This window comes from Marmota marmota, unplaced genomic scaffold (genome assembly GCF_001458135.2).
Source record: "Marmota marmota marmota unplaced genomic scaffold, marMar, whole genome shotgun sequence".
NCBI lineage: Eukaryota > Metazoa > Chordata > Mammalia > Rodentia > Sciuridae > Marmota > Marmota marmota.
Genome location: NW_026000229.1, coordinates 1,620,344 through 1,641,992, shown reverse-complemented (window position 1 = coordinate 1,641,992; position 21,649 = coordinate 1,620,344).

Below are 21,649 nucleotides of genomic sequence, written 5' to 3'. Positions count from 1 at the left end.
CAAGACTCAATTGGAATTGGACAAGAGGCCATTCATGTTACATTCTGGTGAAGAACTTCTCTATTTTTTTCTACGTCCTGAGACTATGTAAGGCCAAATTTAGAGGTGATGGACTAAGTAATCTGGTGGAAGAAATTTCAAGGAAGTATAGCATTCAGGCAGTGGCACAGATATTGCTAGAAACTTTTAGCCGGGTTTACTGTGAGAATCAGGAGCAGACAGCAGAGACAAAAGATTTTACCAACTTGTAGTTTGGCCAGAGAAGCATATATAAAACTGGGATCAGGAAAGTTGTGTTTGCTAAAGAGATTACCACCTCTAAAGAGAAGCTGAGTATTTTTCAGAGAGACGATACAGAAAGATGTTTTGAGGGCATCTCAAAAATCAGTAAGACCATATTCATGACAGCTCAGGGGTGTAAAAGTGAAAACTCCTGGAACCCTGGGGCATCCTGCTTGCACAGGGGGCGTCTAGGAAGTTGTTTCCCTAGGATTTATTTATTTCACTGTATTCAGCTCTCCAGGCACATAGAGACCAATGCAGCTTGGTCCGAGGAGTCCTCGCTTCTGCTCCAGCTGGACTGGTCCTGGCTTCTGCTCCACCTGGTTCTGCAGGAATCCCGGTTGATAGAGTTAGAGTGTCATGGAGGTTTCTTCTGAGATTCAAAGGAAGGCCTGGGAGATCAGGCAGAGTGTAGGGTAATCAGAATCTCTGTGCAATACCCCTGAGAGGGTGATGTGTGAAGCAGTGAGAATGAAGCCAAAGTTGTAGTAGAACCCCTGGGATTAAGAGATGCCAGTAATATGGAACATCGGCCAAAGAAAACCCCTGGTCACTGAGAGATCCAGCCTAATAGATCTTAGGAGCTATAACCAGAAAAGCCATGGGTGGGGCTATCCAAGCCCATTGGAAATCACATTCCACAGCAGCATGTCCCAGGTGCCAGACATGAAGCTATTGAACTTGTTTGTCCAGCTGGATTTCAGTATTGTTGTTTTTCTGATTTTTTTATATACCCCTATTCCTCTATCTTGAAATGAAAATGTTTACTGTTTATCGTACACTGGATATATGTAACTTACTTTTGATCTTAATAGTGACTCACAGCCAAGTCTGCCTTGAATCTCAAGTGAGACATTGCACTTGGACTTTTGAGTAATGATGTAAGTTTTAAGACTAAGAGAACTCTTCTCGAGAGTAGACTAAATGCATTTTGCATTGTGATCTGGCCTGAGTTTTGGGGGGCCATGATAGAATGTTTTAGTCTGGATACAAAGTGTCTCCTAAAAAGTTCATGCATTAGGAACACAACATCCAACATATCAATGTTGAGAGGTGAAATGATTATTTCATGAGAACTGAAACCTAGTCTGTAGATTAGCCCATTTGATAGATTAATAATTTGAAAGGACTACTGTACTGGGTGTAACTATAGGGAGGTGGGGGGTGGGAGGAAGTAAGTCACTGGTTGCCTGCCTTTGAGGGTTATATTTTGTCCCTAGAGGCAGCAGAGGCTTCTCCTTCTCCTCCTTCTTCTCTCTTTTTCTTTCTCTCTTTGCTTCTCAGCTGCCATGAGTTGAATAGCTTTCCTCTACTATGACCTTCTGTCATGTCCTGCCTCACCTCAGGCCCAAAGCAATGGAATTGGCTGACCATATACTAAGATCTCTGAAACTGTGAAATCCAAATGACCTTTTCCTCCTTTAAAGTTGTTCTTATCAGATATTTTGGTCACAGTAATGAAAATCTACCTAATACACATGGATTCTGTTAGATGGGAGGAATAACTTCTAATGCTCTATAGCAAAGTTGGAAAACTATGGTCAACAACAATTGATTTAATGTTTTAAAATAGCTTGTGAAAAAGATTCTGAATGTTACTAACATGAAGAAATGATAAATGTTTGAGGTGGTAGATATACCAACTATGCTGAAATTATCATTACACATTACATATATATATGTATATATGAACATACATACCTATATACACATATACACATATATATATACATATACACACAAGTATACATATATAAACATATATACGTACAGATTTACTGAAATGACACATTGTACTCCATAAATGTGTATAATACCAATGTGTCAATTGAAAATAAACTATATTTTAACAATAAATAATATTGGTAATTAGTTCTCCTTTAGAAATAAGTGTCATTGTAAATTAATCAAATATTACCTCTCAGAACTTCAGTGATGGTGAAGGTTTTGTCTTTCACTTTGATTTTTCAGTAGAAAAATGACCTCATCAAAGGATCTTCTATGGATCGTTAATATTTGAATGAACTAGGGTCAAGAAATTGAAATGCTAAATGGAATAGGAAAGAAAATAAAGAGTAAATGGAGAGATATTCACTTTCAGCAGTGGCAAACTACGTAACTCTAACCAACCCTTTCACGGAAAATAATTAGAAGAGCTGCATAGATGGTTGAAAATCTGCCTGCAGGCAACTGAGACTTCATAAGTAAGTGAAGAATTAGGTCAATATCCAGAAGATGAGATTGTGGCCCATGTAGTCAGTCGGGAAAAGAATAAATGTACCAATTGCCAATAGAGTTTGATAACTCAAAATAACATAGAACTATTAAAATTTATTCTAAAAACTTAAACAAGGCATAACATTTTTGAAAATCAGTAAGTATAATTTACTACATGATGTAGACCATTAGAAAATTATCATTACCTCAAGAAAACATCAAGAGAATTTACTTAATATAAAGGAATATGTTTTTTTTCCTAAAAGTTGACAGCAAATATAGAGATAAAAGAGTAGAAATGTTTCTTTTAAGATGAGAGGCAAAACAAAGATTTACATGATTCTTATTTTTATTCAGCTTTGTACAATAAGGCAAGAATATAAAATATAAAAAATAAGAGAACTATAGTTTTAATTAGATTTTATTACTATGTACACAGAAAATCCAAAAGGATACAGAAATAAATTATTAGAAATAGTAAATAGGTTTAATAATTGCTTAATAGAAGATTAATATATAAAACTATTTTTCACTTCAATATGTCAGCAAAATGCAAGTTACCAATGCTATAGGCCATCTTGACTTAATTATATTTACATAACATTGCAGCCAAAATCTTCAGAAAGTACCCTCTTTTTTCATTTTTATATTGTACATACTACTTCACCAAAATACAGCGTATGCTGGGCTAAACAAGTCTCAGTAGTTCAAAAGAACTGAATCATATAGAATATGTTCTCTGTCAACATGAAATTAAATTGGAAGTGAAGAGCTAAAAGATTTCTGGTAATGCCTCTAAGTATTTGGAAATTGAAAACACATTTCTTTGTGTTTTGCAGGTCAGAAAAGAAATCAAAAAGACCATTTAAAAAATAACTTAAATTGAGTGATCATAAAAATATATTAAAATCTGTGGGTTAAAGTGGTCCTTACAGGAAAATTTATAACTTTAAGTGGTTCTTATAATTTTAAGTTTCCTAGCCTGTGCTTGTAACTCAGTGGTAGTATACATACTGACCACACATGAAGTACTAGATTCAATCCCCAGGACCAATAATGATAAATCAGATAAATAAATTTTATTTTCCCAAGAATTCACTTTAGAAGCTAGAATTTTTCATTTATGCTTTTAAAATCAGTAGCTTCAAAGTAAATAGGAAAGACAATAAAAAATGCAAGAGCAAAAATAAATGAAACAAAAAATTTAATTTAGAAATCATTTGTGAGAAAAGGTTAATATAAATTGATGGAAAACAAGAATATACATACCAGTATTTCCTGATAGATAGATGTTAAATTAGCTTTATAATAAAATGTTGAAGTAAATATTTTTGTTTTACATGTTTAGTTTTAACAAAAGTGTTCTCAAAAATAGAAGGAAACAACACATATATGCACTGTCACGGCAGTGGATATATGTGTTGTTTCCTTCTATTTTTGGATCTGGAATATCTTCCAAAATGCTCATGTGTGGAAATCACAGTGTGCATGGCAGATGTGGGGATTTTAGGAAACAACTGGGCCATGAGAGCTGTAACCTCACCAATGCATTAAACTATTTGATGGATTAATAATTCAAAAAGAGTAGGGTACTCCATCAAGATCTTACCAAGAACCAAGAGAAATTCTGCAGAGGAATTTCAATCACATCAATGTGAAAGGCGCCTTCCTTGGAAAGAAAAAACAATCAGCTCTGGATTGACAAGGTAAGGGAAGAAGGAAATTGACTCCTTTTTGCACTGTATATTGTCCTGGACAAAACATAAGTGAGAGTGTTCCTGGTGCTTCCATAACAATATGAGATTCGCCTATACTCATTTTTCCAACAAAGTTATTATTCTGGAGAATGGGTGTCTTAGGTGAAAAATGTATCTGCAGAGTTTGGATGAGGTCAGGCCTTGCTTGTTTGAAATTTCAAACACAGAAAAATGAGTTAATTCCTGAATGAAATGACATCAGGTTTACATCAAGCTCCATTGATTTAGCAAGCCATGCAAGTTTTTCTTTTCTTTTTTAAGTATCATAAAATTTGGAATGGTATCTGTTTCTGTAGAAAGCACGTTTATGGATGGGTAAAGGAGTTATTCCCTTACCTTTCTCAAAGGAAAGGTACCACCCAATGCAATGTTACCTTTGCAAGCTTTTGGTTTTGTTTTGATTGAATGTTTTCCAGGCTTTGGAATTCTGAATTACTGTCATCTTTTGAAATAATGCTGTGCTAATTCAAACACCAGCATAAATTAAGGAGCTTCTTAAGTGCTTAGAAGAAATTAACATCAAAGAGCCACGCAGTTAAAAAGAAACATAATGGGTTTCCCTAACTAACCAAAGGAGTCTTCCAATATGTACTTAGTGTAAGAAGCTGTTGTACAGAGACTATAATAAAATGACTCTGGAAGTTCTTTAGGCTGTTTCTACCAGAAGAAGAAGAAGGGGTACAGGTTTGGGCATCAGGCAGATTTGGGTCCAAGCACTGATACTGCACCTGGGTAACATTGGCTAAGTGATTGAGGACTTTCGATCCTTCATTTCTAAATGGGGCAATGACGGTGGTCTCATAGGAAGAAGGTGAGGATGTGAAGACAGTGTGCTCACATCACTCATGTCCCCAGTGACTACAAGTGTTCCCCCAGACCACTCTTTTGCATGCTTGTCACTTCATGTTTATGCAGGTTTTGGCCCACATAAGTGGGATGCACTTTAACACTAAAAGGGAGAGAGGTTCAAGCCTACAATAAAAACAAACAACCTTCCTTCCTCCCAAAACAGCATGACTTACTGTAACCTTTTTGTAGTGCTACAGAAAACATCATCCCATGCTCTGGATCTATATAAGTTCCATGCAGTTACCCATCTTGTCTCTAAGGCATCTCTTCTTAGTGGAAATCAGGGAGAGACCCTCTCTTGATTCTAGGCATTTCCATTTACTAGTTCTGGCACATTGTTCAAATCATTTCAACCCCCCACGTTGCAGCGTTTGCATTTATTGATGCAAAACAATGCTTGCCTCATTGAGTTTACATTCTAGTGGAGAAACATTTTTTAAAAAAGAAGGGGGTGGGGAGAAGCTGCCTATATACAGTCAGACACCACTTAATGATGGGGATTTCACTTTGGCGGACTCAAAGTTTTCATCATTCGAAGAATCTTCCCATGTCTGTGATTATTTGTTAACCCCAAGGCTGCAAAAGACCCAAGCATACTGTTTACTGATCCCAAAGAGAGAACTTAGAGGACTCAGCAGTCAAGTTTTAGACATTTTATAACTTACTCATTCCTCAATGGTGGCAGGCTGGGATGCAATGGAGGATTGCATGGTGCCTACAAGCAGGGAAATATATAGAATTGGTTGCATGCCCACTGCACAGATGGCTTTCTTCAGATGCTTTATGAGTACATTGTTTTACTTAACAACCAACTTAACTCTTCAGATCCTCTCCCAAGGACTGAAGATAAAGGAAGTGGCCAGGTTCCCCTTCTCCATTTCCCTGGTTCCACATCTTTTAGAGATCTTCTTATCTCAGGAACTGATAAGTGTTGAACCAAACATAATTTTTAAAATATTCAACATGAAGTGACATGAAGTGGGTTCATAGAGGAGATACAGACAGGTTGAACTTGCAAAGATATTTAAGATCTCTGTGCCTTGTCTTCTTCCAGTATAAGGAAAATATCTGTTCAGGAACAATAAATAAAAAGCATAGTGAATTGTTTGGCAATTTCTAAATATGAGAGAAGTAAATTTATGGTAATGTCATTAGGTCATTGTGCCACCCTTTCCCTGAAACATCGGTACAAGTGCAATTTAAGATAGTAGTGACCATGTCAAAAGAGAAATTAACAGGGTTTGGATTCAACTAAGTTCATCAATTCTGGTTTAAAGAGATACAAGATTGAGACTCTCAGAGGTTATATGCAAATGAGTGTTGTGACCATTTAAGAGGGGTGGAGGGGAATGGAGTAACTCCTTAAGTAACTTAGCACTAAAATCTCTTTTTCAAAGAGAATTCACAGGGAAAAAAAATAGGTTCTTCTTCTTATTTGATGTATGCATAACAGATACCAGGTGAAAATGATCGTGCTCCTACTAGCAATGTAAGTGTACTGATTATGACTCCTGGGTCAGGTGTGGTGGTTGTGGCAGCCTGGAAATGAGACCAGGAAGTCAGCCACATGCCTTTGAGTGCATCCATTCTCTCTTCTTTACTTTAGAAATAATACCAGTGTCTGGTGTTGAGGCTGTGGTGAGGGGTATAGAGTTAAAGTACTGATAGCATTTGTACAAGTGCCTTTGCCATGTGAATGCTACGTGACACACATCATATTAGTCCTCTACAAACCTCTGTGAGGTGGGTACTACAATTATTTCATTTTTATATTTGAAGAAAACAGAGCATAGACATTTAAGTAACTAATGTGGAAGACACTCTTGTAAATACAAAGTAGAAGACCAGAATTTATATGTATTCTGTGTGAATACACTCTATCAAAATAAACGGCAGCAAACTCATGTCATATTGGGGATCAAGCTTTGCAGAGGGGTACTGTGTGACTGCCCTGGGGCTTGTGACCCATAAATACTGGGCAACCATTTAATGTACATATTAGAATTAACTTGTACATTTCACACTTTGGGGTGTCAGTGGAATTTAATACTTTTCTACAAGACTGGCCTCACTTCTGGAAATGGTAAAAGAATGTGATAGGGATACTATTGGCAGTAGCTTGCAAATATTAAGAACTCTGGGTTTTAACTGGGGCCTTTCACAGTCCCCTGGTGATTCACTTTTCTGTTATATGTTTCTCCCTGTTCCTTTTCTTTTGGTTTTTCTTAATAAGAGAATATTTATTCTGTACATTCTAAACACTTTGTGTTGCAATTTCTCTTGGTATTATACAATATAAAAGTGGAAAAAAAGGAAATAATTTCTAATGTCAGAATTTAATGTGTTAGGATGTAAGTGGGGCCAAACACATATTTTAAGTATCAGGTCTTTCTCAATATCTTCAGAGCATAAGGGAAGTTAGCTGTAATGCTTTTCTATCCACAAGGCTGGCTTCACTGTACACATATGGTGTGGAAGTAACCAACCTCTGAGTGTTTTGAATTGGATTTTAAGACATTTTTTTGTAAATGATAAATTAATTATAATTTAATAACAATGCTAATAGTTAAGAATAAATAATTTTCATATTTTAAATATTAGATATTATTAGGGACATTTTAATATTACTAAATGATTTTATTAACTAATGCTGCTAATGACCCTGCATTGAACATGTGTTCTGTATGTGTTCTAGATATGTCAAGTGGTCATTTTGTTAATCATCATATTCAAATTTTTTATAGTCCTAGTAATGTTTTGTCTCTTTATTGGCAGATAAGAGAAGTATATTAAAAGTATCCTGGTATTATTGAGGATTAATTTCTTTACATATGTATGTGTATATATTTCAAAATATATTTTTGGTATGTATTATTATATGGATACAGATTTCAAAAATTTTCTTCCTTTTTTATTTGTATATGATAGCAGAATGCATTACAATTCTTATTACATTTATAGAGCACATTTTCTCATATCTCTGGTTGTATACATAGTATATTCACACCAATTCATGTCTTCATGCCTGTACTTTGGATAATAATGATCATCACATTCCACCATCATTAATAACCCTCTGACCCCCCTGCCCTATCTAGAGTTTGTCTATTCCTCCCATACTCCCACTCCCTATCCCACTATGAATAGGCCTCCTTATATCAAAGAAAACATTGGGCATTTGTTTTTTTCGTAATGGCTAACTTCACTTAGCATTATCTTCTCCAACACCATCCATTTACCTGCAAATGCCATGATTTTATTCTCTTTTATTGCTGAGTAATATTCCATTGTGTATATATGCCACCTTTTTTTAAATTAATTCATCTATTGAAGGACATCTAGGTTGGTTCCACAGTTTAGCTATTGTGAATTGTGCTGCTATAAACATTGATGTGTCTGTGTCCCTGTAGTATGCTGTTTTTAAGTCCTTTGGGTATAGACCAAGGAGAGGAACAGCTGGGTCAAATGGTGGTTCCATTTCTAATTTTCCAAGAAATCTCCATACTGCTTTCCATATTGGCTGCACCAATTTGCAGTCCCATCAGTAGTATATGAGTGTGCCTTTCCCCCCACATCTTCGCCAACACTTGTTGTTGTTTGTCTTCATAATAGCTGCCGTTCTGACTGGAGTAAGATGAAATCTTAGAGTGGTTTTGATTTGCATTTCTCTAATTGCTAGTGATGATGAACTTTTTTTCATGTATTTGTTGATTGATTGTACATCATCTTCTGAGAAGTTTCTCTTTAGGTCCTTGTCCCATTTATTGATTGGGTTATTTGTTTTATTGGTGTTTAGCTTTTTGAGTTCTTTATATACCCTAGTGATTAGTGCTCTATCTGATGTGTGAGGGGTTTACTCCAAAGATGTAGGCTCTCTATTCACCTCACAGATTGTTTCTTTTTGCTGATAAGAAGCTTTTTAGTTTAGTCCTTCCCATTTATTGATTCTTGATTTTAATTCTTTAACTAAATTAGAGACTTTTCCATTCTAAAACATCCATTTGATCTGAAATAAAATTTTTATATTTAATTTTCAGCTATATGAAATTGCCACTTCTATGTTTTCCTAATAAAGACATCTCTATTCTCTTTTAGTATTATTTTGGATGTTGTCTCTGAAGCAATCAGGCAAAAATGGAAAAGGAAGACAAGAGTGTCATTTTCAAGTGGAAATGTATTTTCAAGTGCTATAATTATATATATACATATTTTCAAGTATTATAATTATAATTAGGAAAACTCAAAGAATAAGCTAAAATAAATATTGGAATTTACTTTTAACCATTTACTAGCATGGTTAGATACACTATTAATATATGTTCCAAGGGAAGCTTTATACATCAAAAAGTAGGTAAAAAGACAAAGAGAATAATCTCCTTCATATTATCACACAATTAAGAAAACACCTTAGAGTAAGTGTAAGTTCTCTGTAAGTGTAAGGATCTTAAGAAAATATAATCACAAAATTTCATTGATGTAAAAAAATAAAAGGAGAAAAAATATATGTATGTATGTATAAATGTATACATATATATATGGGAAACGCATCAATAATATATAAATCAATTCAATTAATTTCAATTCATTCTCTTTCTCCACCACAACAACTTTTTGGCACTTTTCCTCATTGCTGAGTGATGCAGTTCTAATTAATGGGGCACAAGAGAGATGGCCTGGGACTTCCATGAGGTAACAGCAGTATCTGCTGGCGCCATCCTGTGGCCACTAGGAAAACTGCATAGAGGACGGCTTGAACCTTGCAGGGGGCGGATGGAAAGATGGGCGAGCTGCCAATCAACCTATTCTGGAGCAGTCCTGGCTCTGGTCTTCTTGGTGTGGAAATGGTAGATGCTTGCTGCACAAGCCAAGAGAGCTTAATAAAGAAACTTGGGCATCAGAAGATATATATTGAAAAAAAAGTATGGATAAAATAAAATATATAAAAACTTTTCTGTGAGACACAGAAGAAGCAACTGTATAGAGAGACTGGTTGCCACAAAGTGAAGCTGTGAAGAAGCTCGCTGTCTGGCAGATTCCAAGAGAAATTCTGGACTCACAGGAAGCAGAAGTGCTAAGAGGCAAGAGGGAGAACTGGGGCTGAAATTGAGAGATTAGCCATACATATGAAAAAGCCACACAAAATCACCCAGAGCTGGATGTTCTCATAGAAACAAAAAAATAGGAGGCTCATCCTCTGAGGCAAATGAACAGACATAGGTAGATACCTGATATGTATTTATTGAAAAAATGAATTAAAAACTTCCTAAAATTGATCATATGCCAGCCTAAGGCTTGATAGAAGATGTCAAAAAAAAAAAAATCAGGAAGAATATATCAGATTTAAAAAATATCCAGATTCTCAAATACAAACACTGCATTTAACAATTATGCACTATACATTCTTTTCAGGTACACATCCGATATTTCCAAAATTTGGTCATATAATGAGAGGGAAAGAAAGTATCAGTAAATGTTAAAGAACTAAAACCACACCTCTTGTGGTTTTTGACCACAATGGAATTAAAATAAGATATGAGTACTCCACACTTACACCACTAATGACTTAAAAGTAGTTATTTGAGAAGACAATGCTTTTAAGGGTGGGAATGTGGCTCAGTGATAGAGTATTTGCCTAGCATATATGTGACCCTGAGTTAGATCTCCAGTATACGGGGGGAGGGGGGGGGAGTCCCCAAACCCAATGATGTTAAATGATGCAAGAGAAAAATATTTTTAAAATTCACAAAGTAATAGAGGAAATGTCATGAACCAAATAATAATGTAAATAAAAGATATCAAAAGTCATGATATGTATTAAAGTTATGTTTCTATAGAAATTTATAATCTTTTTAAAATATTTATTTTTCAGTTGTAGTCAGACACATTCCTTTATTTCACTTATTTAAAATATTTTTATGTGGTGCTAGGGATCCAACCAAGGGTCTTGCGCATGCGAGGCAAGCGCTCTACTGCTGAGGCACAACCCCAGCCCCTAGAAATTTATAATCTTAAATATAAAAAGCAAGGAAATTTGAAGAACAACAATTCTGTCAAAGAACTTCTGATACCTTTAAAGATGGAGTTTCAGGATCAGACTTTATCTAAAACAAAGGATAGTCAGAGACAAAAGTAGAAAATGTTTTCAAAACATATACCCATGAAAGACGTATCAAGAATATACAAAGACCTTTCAAATTCTGGTAATAAGAGAGCAGATAATGAAGTAAAATAATGGGGAAAATACTTAAACAAGTACGTCACCAAAGGAGACATGATTGTGGCAGATAAAATATGGAAAAAATACTCAATATTATGGGTTGTAAGAGAAAAATATAGTTGCACTGACATAATAATAATCTATTAGAAGAGATCCAGAAGATTGACTATATCAAGTGTTAGTGATATTGTTGGGGAATTAGAATTGGAATGTAAAATCACACAATATTTTTTTTTTGGTAGTACTGGGGATTGAATTCAGATCCTCTCATATTCTAGGCAAATGCTCTATCACTAAAATACACTTCCATCACTTTTTAAATTTTATTTTGAGGCAGGGTATCATTAAGTTGCCCAGGATGGCCTTGAACTTGTGATCCTTCTGCCTCAGCCTCCTCAGAAGCTGGGATTGAAGGCATGCAACACAGTGCTGCATAATCATTTTGGAACACAGTGTGCCAGTTACTTAGAGAATTAAACATAGTCTTACCATGTGATCCAGCCTAAAGAAATAGACAAAAATCGCTACTATCACTACTTCTCTGTAGCTCTCTATTGGAAGTTCCAACTACAGTAATGAACAGAGAGGAAAAGATGTAAGAACTGCAGAGGAAAAAAATGATATAATCATGTACATAGAGAAAACAGAGTAGAGATACAGGGCTATTGTTTGGATCTGGAGTTTCCCCAAAGTTGAAAACTTGCTCCCCAGTCTGTGGTACTACTGGGAGATGATGGAACCTTTAAGAGGTGGGTCCTCAGCCCCTTACCTTTTCTCTCTTTGCCTTCTGGCCTCCATGAGTCAAACAGTCCATCCCCACCATGTGTTCCCTGTCACATTGCGTTGTCACTCCTCAGGTCTAAAAGGCAAGGGAATCAAGTGATCATGAAGTATAACTTCTGAATCCATGAATCAAAATAGACCTTTTCTCTTTTTAGCTGATTACCTCAGGTATTTCATCACAGTGACAAAAAGTGGACTAACAAAGTTAGTCAGCTTTCTGAAAAGTATATTATAATGAAATATACTTGTGAAATAAATTATGAAGGCTTGATGCTGGCAACCAAGGAAAAAATATCTTTTAGAAAACCTACTTGCAGTCTGATGAAAAACACATTGAATTTTAGTAATAAACAAAGAATAAGATGGAAACATTCCAAATAACCAAGAACATCCTCCACTCCTCCAGCACCAGGCAAATAAGCATTCTCTAAGAAGTAATTTGTAAAAGACTAGCCCTGCCTGTGGCATAGCACCCATGATGGAGAAATCGTAGGTGGTGGGGTGGTGGACACACCTCTAGCAAACCAACTCCTATCCCAAATATATGATATCTCTGGAAGGATTTGACGCCTCCCTTAGTCCATTTTTCTGTTACTATATTAGAATACCATAGACTGGATAATTTATAAAGATGAAATAGTTATTTCTCACAGTTCTGGAGGCTGGGAATTTAACATCAAGTTATCAACATCTGAAGAGGACCTTCTTGCTGCATCATAACAAGGCAGAAAACATCATATGGCAGAAGGGGAGAGAGAGAGACAGAGAGACAGAGAGAGAGAGAGAATGAGAGAGAGCATGCAAGGAGGAAAAACCCATTCCTGTGGTAACAAGTCCACCTTCATGATAATGGCATTAGCCCATTCACAAGGACAGAGCCCTCATAACCTAAACACAAACAGTATCACAATGGCTACTAAATTTTGACATGAATTTTAGAGGGAACAAACATTCAAATGATAGATAACAAGCCTATTTTTGGTACACTGAAGCAAATCATGCTAATAACACACATCAAATCCACATCAGGTCCTACCTAGGTTAAATCAAACCACAACATAAAGGTACTCTTTTCTAGGAATAAACCTATTTATCTCCTATTCAGTTGTCCCATAAAATATCCAACTCTCAACACTAGCAACAACAATAAAAAAATTCAGCCAGAAAAAGACAAACTGATTATTAATAGTTGGCTAAAACTTGACACAGACGTTGAAACTATCACAGAGGGAATTCAAAATGACTATGATTAATGTGATAAAGTCCGCAGTAGAAAGTGTTTACAAAATGCAAGATCAGACTACAACAAAGCTGAAAACTACGAGAAGCAAACAGAAAATGATGAGACTAAAAACCAGTCTCAATAATAAAGAATGCCTTGAGTAGGATCACCAATAGATTTAACCAAATGAGGAAAGAACCAGGGAACCAGAAGAGAAAGAAATAGAAATGACTCAAACTGGAACATAAAGAGAAACAAGGGTGAAATAAACATAACAGAAGATCTAATGGATAGCAGGAATATCAAAGTTTCAATATGTTTATAATTGGAATCCAAGAAGGAGAAGTGAAAGAGCATGCAACAGAAGAAATAGTTGAAGAAATAATGGCTAAGATATTTATAAAATGAATGAGAGACACCAAGATACAAATCTAAGAAGCCATAGAATATCAGTCAGTGATAAAAGAAAAGCAAACAAATAATTAGGCATGTTTGAACCAAAGTGATAAATGTGAAAGATAAAGAGAAAATCTTCAAGGCAGCTACAGAAACAAAACATTACATTAAAAGATACAAAGACAGGCAGTACTGAAAACTTTGGACTCTATGCAGCTAAAAGACAGTGGAGTGACACTTTCAAAGTGAAAAAAATAAAAGAATGAAGAGAGGCGGGGATGTGATGATGGAAGTCCAGTACAATGTCTAATAATTTACAGTATAAATTTTCTATTTTAACAGACAATGTAATTTCCTATTTTAACAGACTAAAATGACAAACATATGATCATCTGAATAGATGCAGAAGAAGCACTAGATAAAATTCAAAAGCATTTATGATAAAGATTCTTAGCAAGAACCATTTGATTATATAAAGCCCATGAATAAAGAGGAGGGGAAAACACGATCATCTTCATTTATGTAGAACAGTCTTTCAAAAAGATACAACATCTTTACATAATTTTTTTTTAAAAAAGGCCACTCAACATGTTCAGAACAGAAAGGAACTTTCTCACTTTGATAAGGGCAACAGTTAAAAAAAAAAACAAAAAAAAAAAAAAAAAAAAAAAAAACCTCTGATAACTGAGACTGTGATCAGGAATAAAATACTTATGAATATATTCAATCAAGGAAATGCAAGTCATGTCCATTGAAAACTATAAAACATTCTTCAAAGAAATAGCAGGGGAACTAAATGATTGGGAAGACATTCCATGTTCACAACTGAAAGATTATTTTCTTTCTTACTTTTCCTTCCATTCTTTTCTTCCATCCTTCCCTCCCTCCCTCCCTTCTCCTCTTTCCCTTATTTCCTTCCTTTACTCCTTCCTTCCTTCTTTCTTGTGGTATGGGGGAACCAAACCCAGCCTTGCACATACTAGGCAAGGTGATTTAATACTGTTAAGATGGTAACACTCTCCTAATATGATCTACAGATTCAATTTGATCCTTGTAAAAATACCAACTCTTCTTTTAAATTTTTTTCAAAAATTGATGTATTGATCCTAAAATCAAGGGACAACAGGAGCCAAAACAACCTTGAGGAAGAAAAATAGAGATTGACGACTCACATTTCCTGATTTCAAAATGTATACAAAGCTACAGTAATCAAGACTAAGTGACATTGGCATAGGCTATACATATAGATCAATGGAGCCAAATTAAGAGTGTAGAAATAAAGCCAGGCATCTATGGTCAATTGATTTTTTTGACAAAGTTATCAAAAGCACTCTGAGGAAAAAGTTTTTTATATAAATGATAATGGGACAAATAGATATCCACATTTAAAAGGATTTGGACCCACAGATCACCCTGTATGTAAAAATTAACTCACAATATATTAAATCTAAATATAGGAGATAAAAGTATAAAATTCCTAGAAGCAACCATAGGGATAAACATTCATGACTTTGAATTTGGCAAACATGACATTAAAAGTATAAGTAACCAAAGGATAAAAAGATAAACTGAGCTTCATCCAATTCAAAAACTTTTGATCATCAGTGAATGCTACCTAGAATATTAAAAGACAACCCACAGAATGATAGAAAATATTTGCAAATCATGTATTTGATAAGTGCCTTGTGTCCAAAACTCAACAATAAAAAAAGATGAATATCTCTACCTTCCCTCCCACCCCAGTGCTGAGGATTAATCCCATGGCCTCTCACATGCTAAGCAGCTGCTCCACCATGGATTTACATCTCCAGTCTCACCTAATTTTTATAATGCACAAAGATTTGAATAGATATTTCCCAAAGAAGTTATTCAGATGACCAACAAACATGACAAGATGCTGAACATCACTAGTCACTAGAGAAATAAAACCATGAGATACTATTTTGTACCCACAGTGTTGGAGAAGATACACAGAAATTGGAATGCTAACACATTGCTGCTAATAAATGTAAAATGGTATAGCCATTGTGAAAAAAAATGGGGCTGAGGGTGTAGCTCAGTGGTAGAGCACTTGCCTAGCATGCACAAAGGCCAGGATTCTTTGCCCAACACACACACACACACACTCACACACACACACACACACACACCAAAGAGTTATGATAGAAGTAAATTATGACCCAGCAACTCTACTCCTAAGTACATACCAAAAATAATTGAAAACTTGCATTTATACAAATATGTGTTTATGAATATTCATTGAAGCATTATTTATAACAGCCAAAACCAAAACAACAGCAGCAACAACAACAATAACAACAAAACCAGAAAACAAATGCCCATCAATTGATGAGCAGATAAACTAAACATAATGTGGTATACCTATAAAGTGGAATATTTATTTCAGCCACAAAAAGCAATGAGGTACTGATACATAATACAATAAGGATTGATCCCAGAAACATAATGCTAAACAAAATAAGCCAAGTGCAGAACCCATATATTGTATGATTCCATACATATGAAATACCCAGGATATGCAAATCCATAGACCTAGAAAGTAGGTTTAGAAGATAGTAAGGGAGGAATTATAAGGTATGGGGTTTTAGTGAGAACATGGACTTGTTCTGAAATTAGATAGTGATAGTTGCACAACACAGTAAAAAACTAAAAATTGATGTTATGGATTATAATAATTAAACTGATGAATTTTCTGTCAAGCAAATTTTATATGAATAAAACAAATAAATAGAAAAATCCTAGCAAACTAACTATAGGAAGGCATCTCCTTAATCTGATCAAGGTCATCTGCAAAGAAGCTGTAGTTTATACCAGTCTTAACAGTGAAGAAATGAGTGCTTTGGAACAGAAAGACAGCTAAGAAGCTCCTTCACTTTGCTCCTCAGCAACATTTTCATGGTATTCCTAACCAGTGCACTGAGTCAAGAATAGTTCTACATATTCTAATTGAAAAAAAAGACCTGTTCACATTTATATAAAGTACTTGTTTAAAAAATTCAAAGTAATCTACAATAAAGCTTTCAGAATGAGTTTATTGGCCTAACAAGACCAATATAGAAAAGTTCCTATTATTTCTGTACACTAGCAATTATCAAAGAATATCTAAATAAATGCTTATGTTAAAAGGTCAATCCTCCCCAACTTGATTGATAGATAAAATATAATTCTAATCAAAATCCAAGGGAAGTTTTTGTTTCATACTTACAAAATGATTTGAAAATATAAGGATAACCAAAGGAAAGAGCATAGCCAGCACAATTTTTAAAAAGAACAAATTTGGAAGGTTAAAACTCCTTGACTTTAAGGTTTACAATAAAGCTGTAACAACCAGGAGAGTGTGAAATTAATGACAGTTTCCTCACTTAGATCAATGAAACAGTAGAAAGTCTAGAAATATACCAACATAAGTCAAGTTAACCAACTTCTGGAAAAAGCATGGAAAAAATTCAATTGAAAAATAATGGTACTTTCTCCAAATGGTGCTGGGAAAATATAATATGTATATATTTTTAAAAACTTTCACATACTTACATCTTATTCAAAATTATTCCAAATTGGATCATGAATGTATATGTAAAACATTAGATGGTAAACTGACAAGAAGGAGGAAAAGCTGTATGAGTTTGAATTTGGAAAAATATATTTTAGACATGACTTTAAACACATGATTAAAGTTGCTTTGGCAACTTTGGGCAACACTGGCTTTCAGGAAAAAAATTCTCTTTTGAAAATAATGTTAAAATAATAAGTCAAGGCACACGCCTAAAAATATTTTGAAATCACATATCAAATAAAAGAATTTACCAGATTCAGTATCTATTTAGAATATAAAAGCTAGTTTTAACACTCAGAATTAAGACAAACAACCCAATTTTCAAAACTGGGCAAGAGATTTTAACAGATATTTACCTAAGAAAATATGTGAGTAGCATATAAGCATATGAAAAGGTATTCCAGGTCATTAGTCATTAGAGATGAACAATGTAACCCACATTGAATCACAGTTCCACATCTATGAGATTGGCCACAATTAAAACAAAAGCAAAAACTGACCAAATGACCAGTGATGATGCAAAGAAACTGGATCTATCATACATACAAAACAGAGGTGATTATATGAATTCTATACCTCATTTGCCTATTGGTAGGTGGGGCTTTACAGTGAAATGTTAATTTGAAAATTAATATTAATGGTACAGTAAAGTATTAATTCGAATTAACTAATTGTATTTGCACCCCAGAGTTTGTTACCTTAAAACTCAGGGTTACTAATGCTGTAAGAAGCACAAACTAGTTTTGTGATCAGAAAAACAAAGGTCATTGAGAAGAAGGCAGCAGGAAGATACAGAAAGAGGTAGAGATCATTATGGAAATGGAGAGAGAGGATGGCTTTTCACAGAGGAGCATAGTAAGGAAAGGTGTTAAATGTGTTGTGAGGAAGCTTATACAATTGTGATCAGTCATAATAATTTCCTTGGCAATAATCACTAGTTTGATTTTACAACAAATATTTCCATTCCAAGATTGATTCTGAAGCTTTTTCTCTGATGTGTTACTGGTGATGTTAGACTTTCAATGGCATCTACCACTTACATTGCAATTGATTGCATTAAAAAGGCTTTGCTAGGCAGAGAAATTCAATTTGCTAGTCATTTACTCCAAAGATATTTTCCTTAGCAAGAAAAAAAACATCAAAAGGTTTCTCATCACTGAGAAGATTAAGAAAGTTTCAGGGCCTGAAGATGGGGGAGGTTTGGGGTGGGAAGATGGGAGGGGTGGTTGAATATAAAAAGGGGAACAAGAATCAGAATAAAAAATTACATTTTTGAAGAGCAAGTCTGTACTATCATTGACACCTTTTCTTTTCCTAATCACTGTTGAATGTTCAACATTGTTAAAGATTCCATAATTCCAAGAAAAATAAATAGCAGTGTGACTGCTAATATGCTTATTATGGACTATACTTGGTTTTTGATATGGTCATTGTGTAACAAGTACTCTCCTAATTGTTTTAATTTTTCTGAATATATGCTTGAAATCACAAGTTTTTAAAAAAATTTAAACTAAAATTTCTTATAATAAGTTCATTTTAAGTTAATCTATAATTCATCATCCTTTTGTTATGAAATGGCATATTACACTTGTATACTACAAAAATTAATTCATTATTTTAACACTCAGGGTTATATTAAAGTTTTGTATTATGATGTCATTTAATAGTATTTTATGAGCATTTTCTTATGTCATTAAATATTGTTCAAATAGATTTTATTATGCTTTGTTAATATCTTTTATGTCTGTTTCTTTATTTTATTCACAGTTTCTGTATTAAGTGAAATAGTACATATGTCTAGGGATTTAGCTTAGTGGTACAGTACTTTCCTGGCATGTGCGAGGGTCCAGGTTCAATCCCCAATATCCCTTGAAATTAAGTCAAATATTTTCTGTATTAAATAAAATATTTTATTTCATTATGTGTATTTATATTTTTATATTTATAGGTTCACATATTTATATTTTTATATATCTATGAGTAAATTTTTTTAATAATTTCTGTATTGTTGGATACATACTACTGCTAGTATTTTATTAATAAAAAGTTTTTAGATAAATACCATTGACAATTAGCTTTTTTTGCAAACAGAAATTGCCTCATGATATTTTCTGTAGACAGATTCTAACATATGCTATTACTGGTTTAAAGTACACAGAATTTCTTGAGGCTCAAGTAGACATGAAAAGAAGTATCATTTATCACAACAATGTATTGGAGCAATTGGATTACAGAACACTTGGCATCAATAGTTAAGATGATTTTTTTCAGACTCACTGATAGGAACAGTATCATTATTTTGAATTTCGTGTAACTTTACATAATACTGAATTTGCATCTTTTAATTTTATATTCTTAGGTGTTATTTTTGTGTATCTATATTGATTTGTAAGTTTTTTCCCCAGTTTTATGGATAAATATGTTTCATATAATGATAAAATCAATTCTTAGTTAAATACATGTCTACCAGTTTTCCGGAATAATTATCTGCCAAAACATTCCTTTGTGCCAAATTTTATCACATTTTCATCAGCAATGCATGTGATCAAGTTTCCCAAAATCATTTTCAGCATTGAATGTTGTCAGATAATTACTTTAGCCATTCTGTAAAGTGCTATGTTGTAATTCTAGTTTGTGTCTGCCCCACAGCTAATCATCTTGAACACATTTTCAGGTGCTCAATTGCCATTCATACATCCTGTTCAGTGGAGTCTCTCTTCATGTCTCCTGATTGGGTTGTTAGGCTTTTACTGTTGAGTTGAAAAGGTTTTCATTCAAAATTGATACCAGGGCTTTATTGGAGATGTGGCTTGCAAATACTATCCCCCACTCCATCCATAGTCCATTTCTTTATCCCACTGACTGGGGCTGCTGTAAGATAAAAAGTTTTCAAACTTTAAATATTCCAATTTATCAAACTTTCCTGATATGGATTGTACCTTAATGTAATATCCAGAAAGTATTTTCCTAGCATTAAATCCCAAAGATTCTCTTGAAAGTTTTCTTTCAAATTGTTTATAATCATATCTTTGAAACCTAGGGTAATGACCCACTCTCATTTAATTTTTGAAAAAGTTTGAAGCAGGTCAAGGTTCTTTTTTTTTTTTAACCTATAGATATCCAATTGTTCCAGTACATTGGTTAAAAATATCGTCATTCATACTTCTATTCAATCAAATGCTTTTGCACTATCCTCAAAAATCAATTGGTCTGGGGCTTGGGATGTGGCTCAAGTGGTAGCACACTCGCCTGGCATGCGTGAGGCATTGGGTTCGATCCTCAGCACCACATAAAAATAAAATAAAGATATTGTGTCCACCTAAAACTAAAATAAAATAAATATTTAAAAAATATCAATTGGTCTGATGACAGTGAAAATGGCAGAGTAAGGAGCTCGAAAAATTCTCTAGTCCAAGAAAGCAAAGAGAAAACTGGCAAAATTGTCAGAATCAAGTTTTTCAGAACTCTGGCAATTCACCAAAAACTTGGAGCAATCCAATGAGGGTTTATTAAAGGAAAAACAAAACAAAACAGAATATTGACAAGGATAGCAAGCTATGTGGCATTTTAGCTTGCCTAGTTTCCATCCTCTCTCTTCAGCTCCAGGGTACCCTTGAAAGCAAACAGCCTGGCAGTCAGCAGAGAAATCAGAATGGGGTTTTTAACTCTTTCAAAATCTCATTCCTAGTAAATGTTTTTTGACCAGTCTGGTGATTCTCTATAACCATGGGCTAAACCAAAAGTCTAAAATAAAAAACTGGTTAGTGAGATGTCCATGGGAACTCTGAAAAACTCTGACATACTGCTAGGAAGAAGGCCACATATAAACACAGGTCTGTTTGCAAGCTCAAGCTGTGACCATGCACAGGGGAAACATCAGAAGGCCTTCAGCAAGCTCACAGTTCTGGCTGACTTTACCCTTGCTCATTCAGGAAGTAAAAACTAAAGTTCTCAAATGCCTGCCTGAGAATTGAAGGTTAGCATATAACATTCACAAAGCCATTTGGCAAAGACCGGAAATATTTGATTCCAAGCATTTAAAGAAACGTCTGCTCAAGCATTAGCTGACCGCTGGTTTAACTGAGCAGAGATTTCAGCAGCTACAAACAAAAAAGAAAATAGAAAAAAAAAAAAGCAAACAGATTTTACAAAATTAGTTCAGGAAATTCACTGAGCAAACTGAGACAATATAAAACTCTTGGGGAGGATGGAAAATATGATGGTTAAAGACAGTACATTATATTATTTAAAATGCCTATTTTACACATTTTATTTTTTTAATTTTTAATTGAATTTTTAAAAATAAATGACAGCAGAATGTATTACAATTCTTACTACACATATAGAGCACA